The sequence below is a fragment of the Schistocerca piceifrons genome, chromosome X (genome assembly GCF_021461385.2).
Source record: "Schistocerca piceifrons isolate TAMUIC-IGC-003096 chromosome X, iqSchPice1.1, whole genome shotgun sequence".
In the NCBI taxonomy this organism is placed as follows: Eukaryota; Metazoa; Arthropoda; class Insecta; order Orthoptera; family Acrididae; genus Schistocerca; species Schistocerca piceifrons.
In genome coordinates this window covers 825,071,765-825,084,422 of record NC_060149.1, presented here as the reverse complement: position 1 = coordinate 825,084,422, position 12,658 = coordinate 825,071,765, and the positions used below count along the sequence as shown (strand labels likewise).

Here is a 12,658-nt window from a genome sequence, read left to right as displayed (position 1 = left end):
CGGGAATTATTTCATCCAGGAGAAAACCGGGAAAAACCCGGGGATTGTTTAGAATTCCGGGAATTTTTCATTGTTTTAGTTTTCAGTTAAATTTTTGTGATATTGACTGGTAAGAACCAATACTCTAACAAAGGATATTATTGTATCCTACTACCGCAGAATAATACTGAGCAACAAAACATGAAAAGGGAAAAAAAAAGAAAGAAAATAAAAGGTTGCAAAGGAAATGCGCCATATACAACAACAAAACAGTACTCATACAAGCGTCTGCCAACAGCAAAGTGTGTCAAAGGCTTTAGGAAGACTATGCAATTGGCTCCGATGAGCGTGGCGTGACAACTGTTAAAATTAGATTCGTTTGAACTGTTGCGGGCGGGCTCTTGCGCACGCGCAGTTGAGTCGCAAATGAGTAGTACCTCCTCCTGTTTCTCGTTACAGATAGGTGGCTGGGCACCACTACTTAATATTGCCCCGGTTCTGAAATTAGTAAATCTGGGGCTGATGCACAGAGCAGTCTGAGTTGTGGTGGGTCGTCTCCACATGGCCTGTTTACATTTAGTCATTTTGTTGTTTCCTCTTCATTTATTGCTCTCACGTTAAATGATAACAAAACAGATTTTTGTGGCTGGGAGCTATCAAATTAATTAAAATACGTTCGTGTAATTACGGAGGGCTAAAATATGTTATTAGTTTTAGATTTTATTTCCACCTTTCTGAGAGTCAAACATTAATCGCCTTACAGAACAATGAAGTTATTTTGGCCAGTTTGCTAAAGAGATTTGGCTTTTATTAATCTTTTCTGTTGAGGCAGTCAACTTATTTGAAAAGAAGTGTTTAATTTCACACTATTGGCTAGTTTCAACTGTTCGCTGCATTTCAAGTGCACTTATGGCATTATGCCATAATAAAGAACCAAACATGAGATAATACAGTACTGGTACTCCAAGAAAATTTGTATACAAATGTGCATTTTAAGCCGAATTATGCGTTTTAGTATGGTTCACGAAATTCCGACACTCTTGAAGTATCCTCTGATGTCTTGTTTCAAAATGGTTCAAAGGGCTCTGAGCACTATGGGATTTAACTTCTGAGGTCATCAGTCCCCTAGAATTCAGAAGTACTTAAACCTAACTAACGTAAAGACATCACACACATCCATGCCCGAGGCAGGATTCGAACATGCGACCGTAGCAGCAGCGTGGTTCCAGACTGTAGCGGCTAGAACTGCTCGGCCACTCCGGCCGTCAATATCTTGTTTCTTTCATGACATAATGTAAGATCTTTTAATGTTTTACACGTATGAACATATGGGCTTCCAGTGACATCGTAGCTGCGCAAGCGCGGTGACGCTTGTTATCTGGCGCTCTCTTGCAACTGCTGAAACAAACCTCTTTCTAACTGATCGCAGGAAAATATTGCGAATGGTGGTTTGAAAAGCATTACATTTAAAGGAGATTTCCTTTTACATAAGATGAGCTATGTGCGAGAATGTACAATGAATTTCTTAAATCACAAAGCGCTTGACTCTCATTTAAAAAACAACTCTTTGAGGACGACCATTGAGAAGAATTTTGAGCCCACAAGATCAAACATTTACGTCGTTATTAAAAATTTTACTGGCACATTTGTGTGATGTATCTTAAAGTGTAACAAGCGCAAAAAAGATCAACATTATATGTGGAAGCTTAGCTTCTCTTCCATCTTATTAATCTTCGAGACCAATATTATAGGTGAATGCTATGTATATTAATTTAAACCATTAACTTTTCTTATTTGTGTGTTCACGGTGCTTAAGAGTGATCTTGCTATTGGCTGACTACATCACGTGTCCTATGCTGTCATCAGCTGGTGAGATAACATGACATGAGCAACAAATGGCTTACAAAAGCGCATCGCAATCTTGATTTCAATGCTTCGGAAAGTGACATGTAGTGTTTGGTGGAATTCTAATTTATACCTTCATAATACGAAAATATGCAGCGTACATGTTTCTGCACATCAAAGGTCTTTCAAAACGTGTTTCTCCCCTCTGAGTTTTCTAAAGTGCCGGGAAATTCTACTCCGGTATATAAAACCATTAACATTCATAGGATTGATGAGTTTTACAGTGCCGAATAAGAGTATACTGTCACTTAACATGGAAAAAAGCGTATTTTCACCTGGGAGAAAGTGTATTTTTAACCGAGAAATCTGGGAAAAATCCGTAAATTTTTTTTCCTTGTCCACGTATACACCCTGTATTCAATAAAATTCATAAAGAAATCATTTGTGTAAACAATACATATGTCACAAATGCCCAGCAAGATGTAAGCGAAACAGATGTATAGGATGAATGGGTGGATGGAATTTGAATACTGTTGTACAAGTGTTTTCCAGAAGACCAGAAAGTTTGGAAGATGATAAAATCTGAGACCAACTCTAGTACATATTTTAACACAGACATATAACCAACAACAATAAACTATCACACAGTTCATCAAGCTATCAGTTTAATGCCTTTGTTCTCAGAATTTGATTATTAAAAACTTGAATGCAAAGTATTAATTTTCCACAATATCTATTTAATAGTTTGTTATGAACCAGCTTTTGGCTTCCTAGGCCATCTGACGACGGCCTTGTAAGCTGAAAGTAGATTCATAATGAACTATTAAACAAATATTATTGTGGATCATTAATACTGTGTATTCAAGTTTTTAATACTTCTATGTGCCTCCAAGATCAGACAGGATATTAAATAAATATGATTCGATTAATTTCTTTTTAACTTTACAACCATTCCCACCTTTTTACTTTATAAAAGTTTCTTTCAAGAAGAGACATGCTGGTGAAGCAACTGAATTATACTACTAACAACCTTTTCATGGAGTAAACCATAGTGGCAAATATAGTGAATAAATGATTATTCTTACTGGTAACTGAATAATAGCAGCTATTGTTTGTAAATAACTGAAGAACAGATTGGTGTGAGAGACTGGTCAAACTCATAACATGTTCTATGGTCTTCTCAAGAGAGAACCCTTTCCTTCCAGCGGGTCATTAGCTTTCTGTAGAAATGATGCAATATCATCTTCACTGTGTGAGAAATTTTAAGTTCTCCAACTAACTCTTTAACAAATTTATATTCCATGGGATACATTCATGTCCCAGGTCCACTTTCTATGACATAAAAGGAGGATTTTCATCACATAATTTCTTTTTTCACTCAAGGCTTGGGAGCAGAGGCAAGTATTTTACCAGCAGCACACAGAAGATACACCAGAAGGGATATGCTTATGGGATAAAACATGAGGCTGTGTCTTTGTTGACCTATTATAGATTTCTTTTTATGAAAATCTCTTCATTACTTTAAAATTTTGAATTTTTTCATCTCAACTTAAACAAGACAATTGCTGTGCCACAGTAAAAGAATTCTTCAATAGGTGAAACATATTTGAGTAGAAAAAACAGGCTGCTTTCCATGTGCACTTTTTTACATTTATCACATGTTATTTGGAACTGATCAAGCTGTGTTCACATGTACAAAGTTACCATATATCACCAGATTAGATACATATGGTCTAACATTTTGGTGAATGAATCCATCTTTTATATGCTGAAATAATGTAATCAATTTAAAAATTGACCCCTCCCACCTCTCTTCATACACACAGTTGTCTCCCAACTGCACCATGACTACATCATCCAGTCAGACTGCAGTGCCAAGAAATTAAAGTTAGTCTCCCCCCCTCCCCCCCCCCCCCCACTTTCTCTCTCTCTCTCTTTCTCTCTCCCCCCCACCCCCCACCCCTCTCTCTCTCTCTCTCTCTCTCTCTCTCTCTCTCTCTCTCTCTCTCTCTCTCTCTCTCTCGCTCTGTGTGTGTGTATCTGGTGGGCATGCACTTGCAAGTGTGCGAGACAGAGGTAGCGAGAGAGAGAGAGAGAGAGAGAGAGAGAGAGAGAGAGAGCTCTGAAGAAAGACTTTGTTCTTCGAATACTACCCAATTTATAGGCACATTAATACTACGGTATGAAAAGAGAAGAGGAAGAATACAATGCAACAGACATAAATAATACTAAGAAAACAACAATTGTACAACTTGTAAATGGTTACTGCATTCATATTAAGTTTTAGCTTTTCTGTAATATGTTTATATGGTTGTATCATTATGCATCAAGTAGAAAAGGCATTGAGCAGTGGACAGGTGAGTAGAAATGTGCTTGTCCACTGTTCAATCCTCTTCTATGTGGCACGCAGTGATCTAGTTTTATATACATGTTACAGACATAATAGTTAGTTATTCTTCACACTCGAAGAAAATACATCTTTAATTCTGTAAGTACAAAATACGCAAGATTTCCATACATCTATTTTCCTCTTCCTCACAGAACACATACTATTTATTGGATTCAGCAAGTCAAATATCAGGTTACTGAATTCTGAAATACCAAAATTTCAATGAAATAATGCAATATATCTCTCAACACAGTGTATTTTCTGTATTTTGCACTTTCCTTTCTTCCTCTAGCCTAAAGAAGGTCGTTAGATCTAGATCCGACCAAACATTTTTTAAAATGATTTAAACAAAGAAATTATACAACAATTATGCAAAATCTTCCAGTTTATTGACACAAATTGTTAAGGGGCCCATTTGGAAATACGCCAACTGCCACCAACAACAAATGATAGACAAAATCCTTATCAATAAGCACAGAGTAGCATTTAGCCTTTTTTTAAAATTAAAACTGAAAGCACTAAACCCATTAAAACAAGAAACTCTTCAAAAATTTTCATGACTATATCTATGGTCTAAATATAATGGACATTGAAAGAGTCCACAATAATATTACAGATTAAAAACAGGCAATCATGCAAGAGAGTGTGATGCGACAGTAAGAACATCTACAAGACCAGTCTGGTTTTTATGAAAAAAATGAAAAAGAGATTTGTCCTTATACATTTATTTGTTTTAAAAATACTTGAAATAATGAGTAACAGAGTAACACTGGGAATGATGCTGTCACATGATAACCAGAACAAAGCCCAAATCCAAAAGCAGGGCCATCAATGAAGTACAACACTTACCACGTGTATGAACAAACTTCCCCTCACCAATTTGATTCATATTGACAGAGTGACTAGGGCACAACTAAGAGTAAATTGTTCGCATGATCTATGGGACATGTAACCAGAGACAACTCTCAACTGTTTTCAAGAAAATTGAGTTTGAAAATGTTAGTGGTACTGATACATTTTCTATAGTTGCTAGTATACAAGGAATATGCAGCTGAATGAGTACGTGCTTAATTTCAAAAGCACAAGATCTCTCAATCAAATTTCAGTGCGGGAACATTTTTTTTTTCTTCATTTCCATGTAATTCTGACAACCGATTTATTACAAAAGTGCAAATTTTCAATATCTAATGAATCGTTTATTATTTTCATAATCTTTACCCTGGAAATTGAATTTTACTCTGAAATTTTGACAGTGACTTCCCATTAAAACTTTTTTCTTGCAATTATGCTCCAATTCATCAATTTTCCTGGTATTGAGAGCAGCTTTTTCTCCAAAATAATCTCACAACTTTGAATCCTTCTGCAGTAATAACAAAAGAATATGTGGTTCAAATGGTTCAAATGGCTCTGAACACTATGGGACTTAAGTGCTGAGGTCATCAGTCCCCTAGAACTTAGAACTATTTAAACCTAACTAACCTAAGGACATCACATACATCCATGCACGAGGCAGGATTCGAAACTGCGACCGTAGCAGTTGCGCAGTTCCAGACTGTAGCGCCTAGAACTGCTCAGCCACACGGGCCGGCAAAAGAACATACGGAAATTGCACAAGAAACATTTCACAACACTTTTGAAATACTAGTTGAGACACAACTCATGATACAAGATAAACTAATTGCCCACAAATAAATCGATGAACAAGGTCTTTTTGGAGAAACCAAAGAAGTCACTTCATCAGATGATTACGAATACAAAGACAAGCACATGAAAGTGGACAGCGATTATGTTCTGATGGATTACAGGATTTGTTTATCACTGTAAGACTCAGTTTCTAACACACAATTCAACAAAATCCAACGTTTTAATTTCACAGAATGGGAATATGATTAGTGAAACTGAACAGTTCAAATTTCTAGGTATTCAGATAGATAGTTAACTTCATGGAGAGCCCACATTCAGGATCTTGTTCAGAAACTTAATGCTGCCATTTTTACTATTCGAACGGTAACTGAAGTAAGTGATCGTTCGACACACAAATTAGTCTACTTTGATTATTTTCATTCGCTTATGTCGTATGGTATTATATTTTGGTGTAACTCTTCCCATTCTAAAAGTATATCTTGGCTCAGAAATGGGTGGTTCCGGCAATAAGTGGTGTAAGTTTGCGAACATTTTGTTGACTCCTGTTCACTAGTCTGGGTATTTTGACATTGGCCTCCCAATATATATATTCTTAACTGTTGTTTCTTGTTAACAGTAACAGCTTATTGCCAAGAATTAGCAGCTTTCACTCAGTTAATACTCAGCAGAAATCCACTCTGTATTTGGATCACACTTCCTTAACTCTTGTGCAGAAAGGTGTGCAGTATACTGCTGCATCTATTTTCAGTAAGCTATCACAAGAATTCAAAAATGTTAGCAGTAATCCTTGCTCTTTCAAATTGAAACTGAAGAGTTTTGTCATGGGTCACTCTTTCTATTCTGTTGAGGAGTTCCTTGAAAAATTAAACTGATTCTTATATTACATTGTTGATTGGGTTTACTTAAACTTATGGCTTGGCTTTTTTGGGTTCATAAACATTTTATTGTATCTGCTATTGCTTCTATGTTCTAGTTTCAAGTACTGACACATTCCAGGACCTTGGAGATTTGCTCCTCAATTTGGTCCTACAGAACTAGACATGTAAATAAATAATTAAAAATAAAAAACATCAATCTAGTGAGAGAGCATACAGGTTGGAGTTTGGCCTCTCTTAATAGAAAGGGAGGGGTGGGGGGGGGGGGGGGGGAGGGGGTGTCTGAAAAGCACAAAAGATATGTAAAGACAGGAAGAACATATAAAACAAGGTAGAGCAAAGAACAAAGAAGTTAAAACAATTGATTTGTGGACCTATGACCATTTCATACAAGCTTGAAAATGTAATCAGCAGGTGAGAAAATTGCAGCAATGGGGTCTTGCTGTTGATAGCCAATTTTCTGATTTGAATTTTCAAGCTTCTGTCTCATCTGTAATACTCTTCAAGTGAAGGCACTGGATTCATCAGAGAAAAGTCACCACATTTGTAACCAAGAATGAAAGTGCTTCACTGCAGGAAATCCTTCATACAGCAGCAAATTTCTGAATACAGACACAAGCTCTCATGCCAAAATATGACAGGAATTTTGTTGCTAACACTGATCAAACAGGTATTACAGAGAAAAGAACCCATTCATTCATATACACTGAAAAACAATTTTTACAGACCATCTGATACTAATTTGTGAGTGATGTTTGTTCTAGGGTGCTAATGTCAGTCAGTTTTGGCCAGACTCATGACAAATGAGGATCAGAGGTGGTTCTTGTGCACCACAAGAATATGTGTAAGGTGACACATTCATACACTGCACAATACGATGTCACCTTCTCTGGAAAATTACTACACACAGTCCACACTTGCTTGCAAGAGACCATTGGCTCATTTGGATCAAGGATGAAAAAAAATCAGTTGATGGGTTCATACACAAAGATATTATGATAACATCTTCAAAGTCGGGCAAACTCATAATGACATTATACAAGAATTTTTTAACCAATATCTTGAACCCATCCAAGAGAGAAGAACAATTTCTTTTGCTCCTTGATTCATGAGGAGGGAAGATGAACCTGGGTGTTTGAGACAAAATTTTCAGGACGGAGAGGTTCTGCAACATGCATTATTAAATTAATTTTTCTAAAAGGTAATCTGCTGGTGCAGCCTTGCGACATTTATTTTTTACAGGCATGTGAAGAACCTTGAAAAATGACAACAAAATTTTGTGTATATCATTGAACAGAATAGAAATAGCTTCTAGAGGAGACTGCATAAAAATTGAATCACTTGTACACCACCACTTGTCTGCACCAATGTTTGGCAATATGCTTTGATACACATGGTACACCACAAAATTATGTGATGACTAAGAATTGTTTATGAATGTAAACCAAGTCTGTTTTGCAATACACGAATTGCAGAAATCATGTGTGGTGTTTCCTGAAGAGTGAGGTGCCAAAGCACGTGTGATCAATGTATTAGGTAGAACATTATCAAATGTAGACAGAGCGAGAAACTTGAATTTTGTCTGTATCAAGTTACAAGTTAATGTTCAGAGATGGGTGTAAATGCTCATGACATTCCTGTGGATATGGATTGTACAAAGTTAAGTAATTCTTCTTATCTACTTTGTAATAAAATGAAATAATGTTTTATGTGTTATAGTATCCACTCGGTCTCCTCCTGAAGCAGACCAAAGAGCTCACCAGTGTACCGGTGAGCGTATTTTTATCTGGCACAACAAATAGTAATGAGGTTGTTCGTTATATAACTTTGCCTCGCCTACGTGCAAATGACTTATGTGTGCACATCCACATGCCTTAGTGGCCTGGGGTTGTCAGATGCATGTATTCATGCCACTAATCTCAAACTGCCAGGTCCTGATCCAAAAAAAAGTTCTTTCCACTGTCGAATCTAAAAACTGTTGTGGACACAACTGAAGTAGATTTTGAGGCTTCATGTACGTCTGTTGTTCAAAGTGCACTTCAAAGTCAGTCTAATGTTAACACTAGTCTTAAAGTGAATAAAATAGGGCTCAGACTAACAGTAAACATGTATGTAAAAAGTTTCAGTCTCATGGTTCATGATGTGTGAGGAAATCTTGTCCTCAGTGATTTTCAAATCATGAGCAAAAAGTTTGTCTTTGTCATACCATAAAACATTTAAAGTGTGGAAAGTCAGGTCATGTCCAAACAGTTTGTTAACAAGGCAACCCAGGTGTGAGCAATGGTCAACACCATGTGGGCACATGGTAACAGCATAGCTATCACCAAGCGCATTCTGTATTGGCGAGGCCGTTAAAATCAGTGCAAGCAACAGCTTGCTCTTACACATTGTGGAATTATTCTGCTGCAGCCTGCAGATAGGAAAGGTACACGAAGCAAGACCTGATCCATAGATGTCACACTTATAAACTACATGCTTACTCACTCAGCTAAGGATTTCTTGAATACTAGCAACCATACAAAGTATACAAGCACACCTAAAAGTTTCCAACTCAATTTTAATGAAAATGGTTGAGAGTTCCAGCTTCCTGTTTTCATATGTTGATGTCCTCGTCATGCCCTACACACCCTGACAATATGGATCAAACTGGGCCTTGCAATTTCCGGAGTTTCAGCAGTCAGCACAGCTTTGGTGACAGTGTAGCAGATAAGGTAGCCAGTTGTGACAGTACAGAATTTTTTTGGGAATATGAAATGTTAATGCAATGTTCACACTGTTCTTCTTGCTGTTTGCCACCACAAAAGTAAATGGTTAATGGTGAAGTTAACCACAGCTGTTTCTATTAGACAATGACTCTTGAACCCCCAAGTGCATCTCCACAAACAAAAAACTGAATAATGCAAAAAAAAAAAGACTGATCATAAGGCCTCCTAATGTGTGGCTGGATTTTAAAACATTGGCTACATCACTGTCCAGGGGCCAACCAATGCATCCGTTGCATTAACCCACATCTATATGCAGACAGGAATTTGCAGTGAAATAATGTTCACTTGTCACTTTTAACAAACTGAATTTATTGCAGAAAAATTAAGTGAAATGTCCTTTTCCATTATTCTCAACAGTTTACTATTAAAATAATATCTGTCAATGCAAAAATCTTAGTAAGCCAACCAGCATCATTTGTTCGCTGAACCTAAACAAAATCACAGAAAATATTTAAAGTGCTCCAGCAAACTTCTACACAGAAGTTCTGTAATCATGAACTAACAACATTTTTAACTGCAGATCACCATCAAAGTTAACTGCCTAACAGTTCACAGATTTAAAACTAAGTACTGTAACCCCAAGGTTTTTTCATAGTCTTCGCACTAAAAATGTTTCAAATTCTTTGTGACTGACACTTATAAAATATTTACATGTCTCATCCAACCAGTTCACATGACATGAATTTTCCTATGTGCACACAAGCTAAAAATATTTCAGAGTTCCTCGCATGTACTTTTGCGAGTCCATGACCGAAGACTTAGAAAATATTTCAGTTACACACACAAGGGGACTTTCAGCTGCACATACATGCTGTCTGTACATCCTCTGCTCCAATTGTATGCTGAAATCCAAGTTGTCCCATGCAAAAAAATCATGCATATCCAACTTCTGAAAACTTGTAAACTGCAAATTTATTAAAAAAATTTCTTTTTAAAATTCAGTCTTGATCGCACCATGTATGCTACAAGAACATAGGTGACCAGTATTGGTCATATCAGATGACCATCGTCAGACCCATGGCATCCTTCGAAGTTGGTAGGTGGAACACTCTTCTCAGCTGCTGTGATGACCAGTTGACATCACAGCAGCTGAGAAGAGTGCTCCACCTACCATCTTCGAAGGATGCCATGGGTCTGACGATGGTCATGTGATATGACCAATACCGGTCACCTATGTTCTTGTAGCATACATGGTGCGATCAAGACTGAATCTTAAAAAGAAATTTTTTTTTTTTAAATTTTTTGATTGCTGTTCCAAAAATGTTTATTAAAATTGCAAATTTATTGTTATATATAACACTCCTGGAAATGGAAAAAAAGAACACATTGACACCGGTGTGTCAGACCCACCATACTTGCTCCGGACACTGCGAGAGGGGCTGTACAAGCAATGATCACACGCACCGGCACAGCGGACACACCAGGAACCGCGGTGTTGGCCGGCGAATGGCGCTAGCTGCGCAGCATTTGTGCACCACCGCCGTCAGTGTCAGCCAGTTTGCTGTGGCATACGGAGCTCCATCGCAGTCTTTAACACTGGTAGCATGCCACGACAGCGTGGACGTGAACCGTATGTGCAGTTGACGGACTTTGAGCGAGGGCGTATAGTGGGCATGCGGGAGGGCCGGGTTGCTCAACACGTGGGGCGTGAGGTCTCCACAGTACATCGATGTTGTCGCGCCAGTGGACGGCGGAAGGTGCACGTGCCCCGTCGACCTGGGACCGGACCGCAGCGACGCACGGATGCACGCCAAGACCGTAGGATTCTACGCAGTGCCGTAGGGGACCGCACCGCCACTTCCCAGCAAATTAGGGACACTGTTTGCTCCTGGGGTATCGGTCGAGGACCATTCGCAACCGTCTCCATGAAGCTGGGCTACGGCTCCCGCACACCGTTAGGCCGTCTTCCGCTCACGCCCCCAACATCGTGCAGCCCGCCTCCAGTGGTGTCGCGACAGGCGTGAATGGAGGGGACGAATGGAAACGTGTCGTCTTCAGCGATGAGAGTCGCTTCTGCCTTGGTGCCAATGATGGTCGTATGCATGTTTGGGCGCCCGTGCAGGTGAGCGCCACAATCAGGACTGCATACGACCGAGGCACACAGGGCCAACACCCGGCATCATGGTTGTGGGGAACGATCTCCTACACTGGCCCGTACACCACTGGTGATCGTCGAGGGGACACTGAATAGTGCACGGTACATCCAAACCGTCATCGAACCCATCGTTCTACCATTCCTAGACCGGCAAGGGAACTTGCTGTTCCAACAGGACAATGCACGTCCGCATGTATCCCGTGCCACCCAACGTGCTCTCGAAGGTGTAAGTCAACTATCCTGGCCAGCAAGATCTCCGGATCTGTCCCCCATTGAGCATGTTTGGGACTGGATGAAGCGTTGTCTCACGCGGTCTGCACGTCCAGCACGAACGCTGGTCCAACTGAGGCGCCAGGTGGAAATGGCATGGCAAGCCGTTCCACAGGGACTACATCCAGCATCTCTTACGATCGTCTCCATTGGGAGAATAGCAGCCTGCATTGCTGCGAAAGGTGGATATACACTGTGACTAGTGCCGACATTGTGCATGCTCTGTTGCCTGTGTCTATGTGCCTGTGGTTCTGTCAGTGTGATCATGTGATGTATCTGACCCCAGGAATGTGTCAATAAAGTTTCCCCTTCCTGGGACAATGAATTCACGGTGTTCTTATTTCAATTTTTCAATTTCCAGGAGTGTACATATCAAACATGAATTTGGAATTAAATTTCATCAGCTTTTTAATGCTGCTTTTATTATTCATGTATCTTTAATGGTTTTCTCGCAAATAGTGTCTTTGCTCATATGGATGCCATTTTACATTGTTATATCACTAACAAAAACTAAACAATTAAACTAACTACAGTCATACATCTCTAATACTTCTATTTACTAAAGTTGCTGCTACCTTCACTGTTTCATGTTTTATTTACAGGAAAATTCACTTTTTCATGTGTGGAATATACATTCAGGCCTGTAATTTGAAGTACATAATATTTACAGATGATCTATTAGAACAGTTCAATAGTGCTCACTGAGTCCTAACCATTAACGCTATGTTGGTCTGAAATGCTTAAGGCATTGGTGATTTATTACTATTTAAAGATCATGTTACATCCAAAACTTGTA

General features: G+C 38.9%; 1 protein-coding gene across 1 annotated transcript in view; it reads right to left on the bottom strand.

Moving 5' to 3' along the window:
* Nucleotides 1-12,658, bottom strand: part of LOC124721089 (polyamine-transporting ATPase 13A3-like) — a 191,568-nt gene that overhangs the window by 119,573 nt on the left and 59,337 nt on the right. The gene's annotated exons all lie outside the window — the stretch shown is intronic.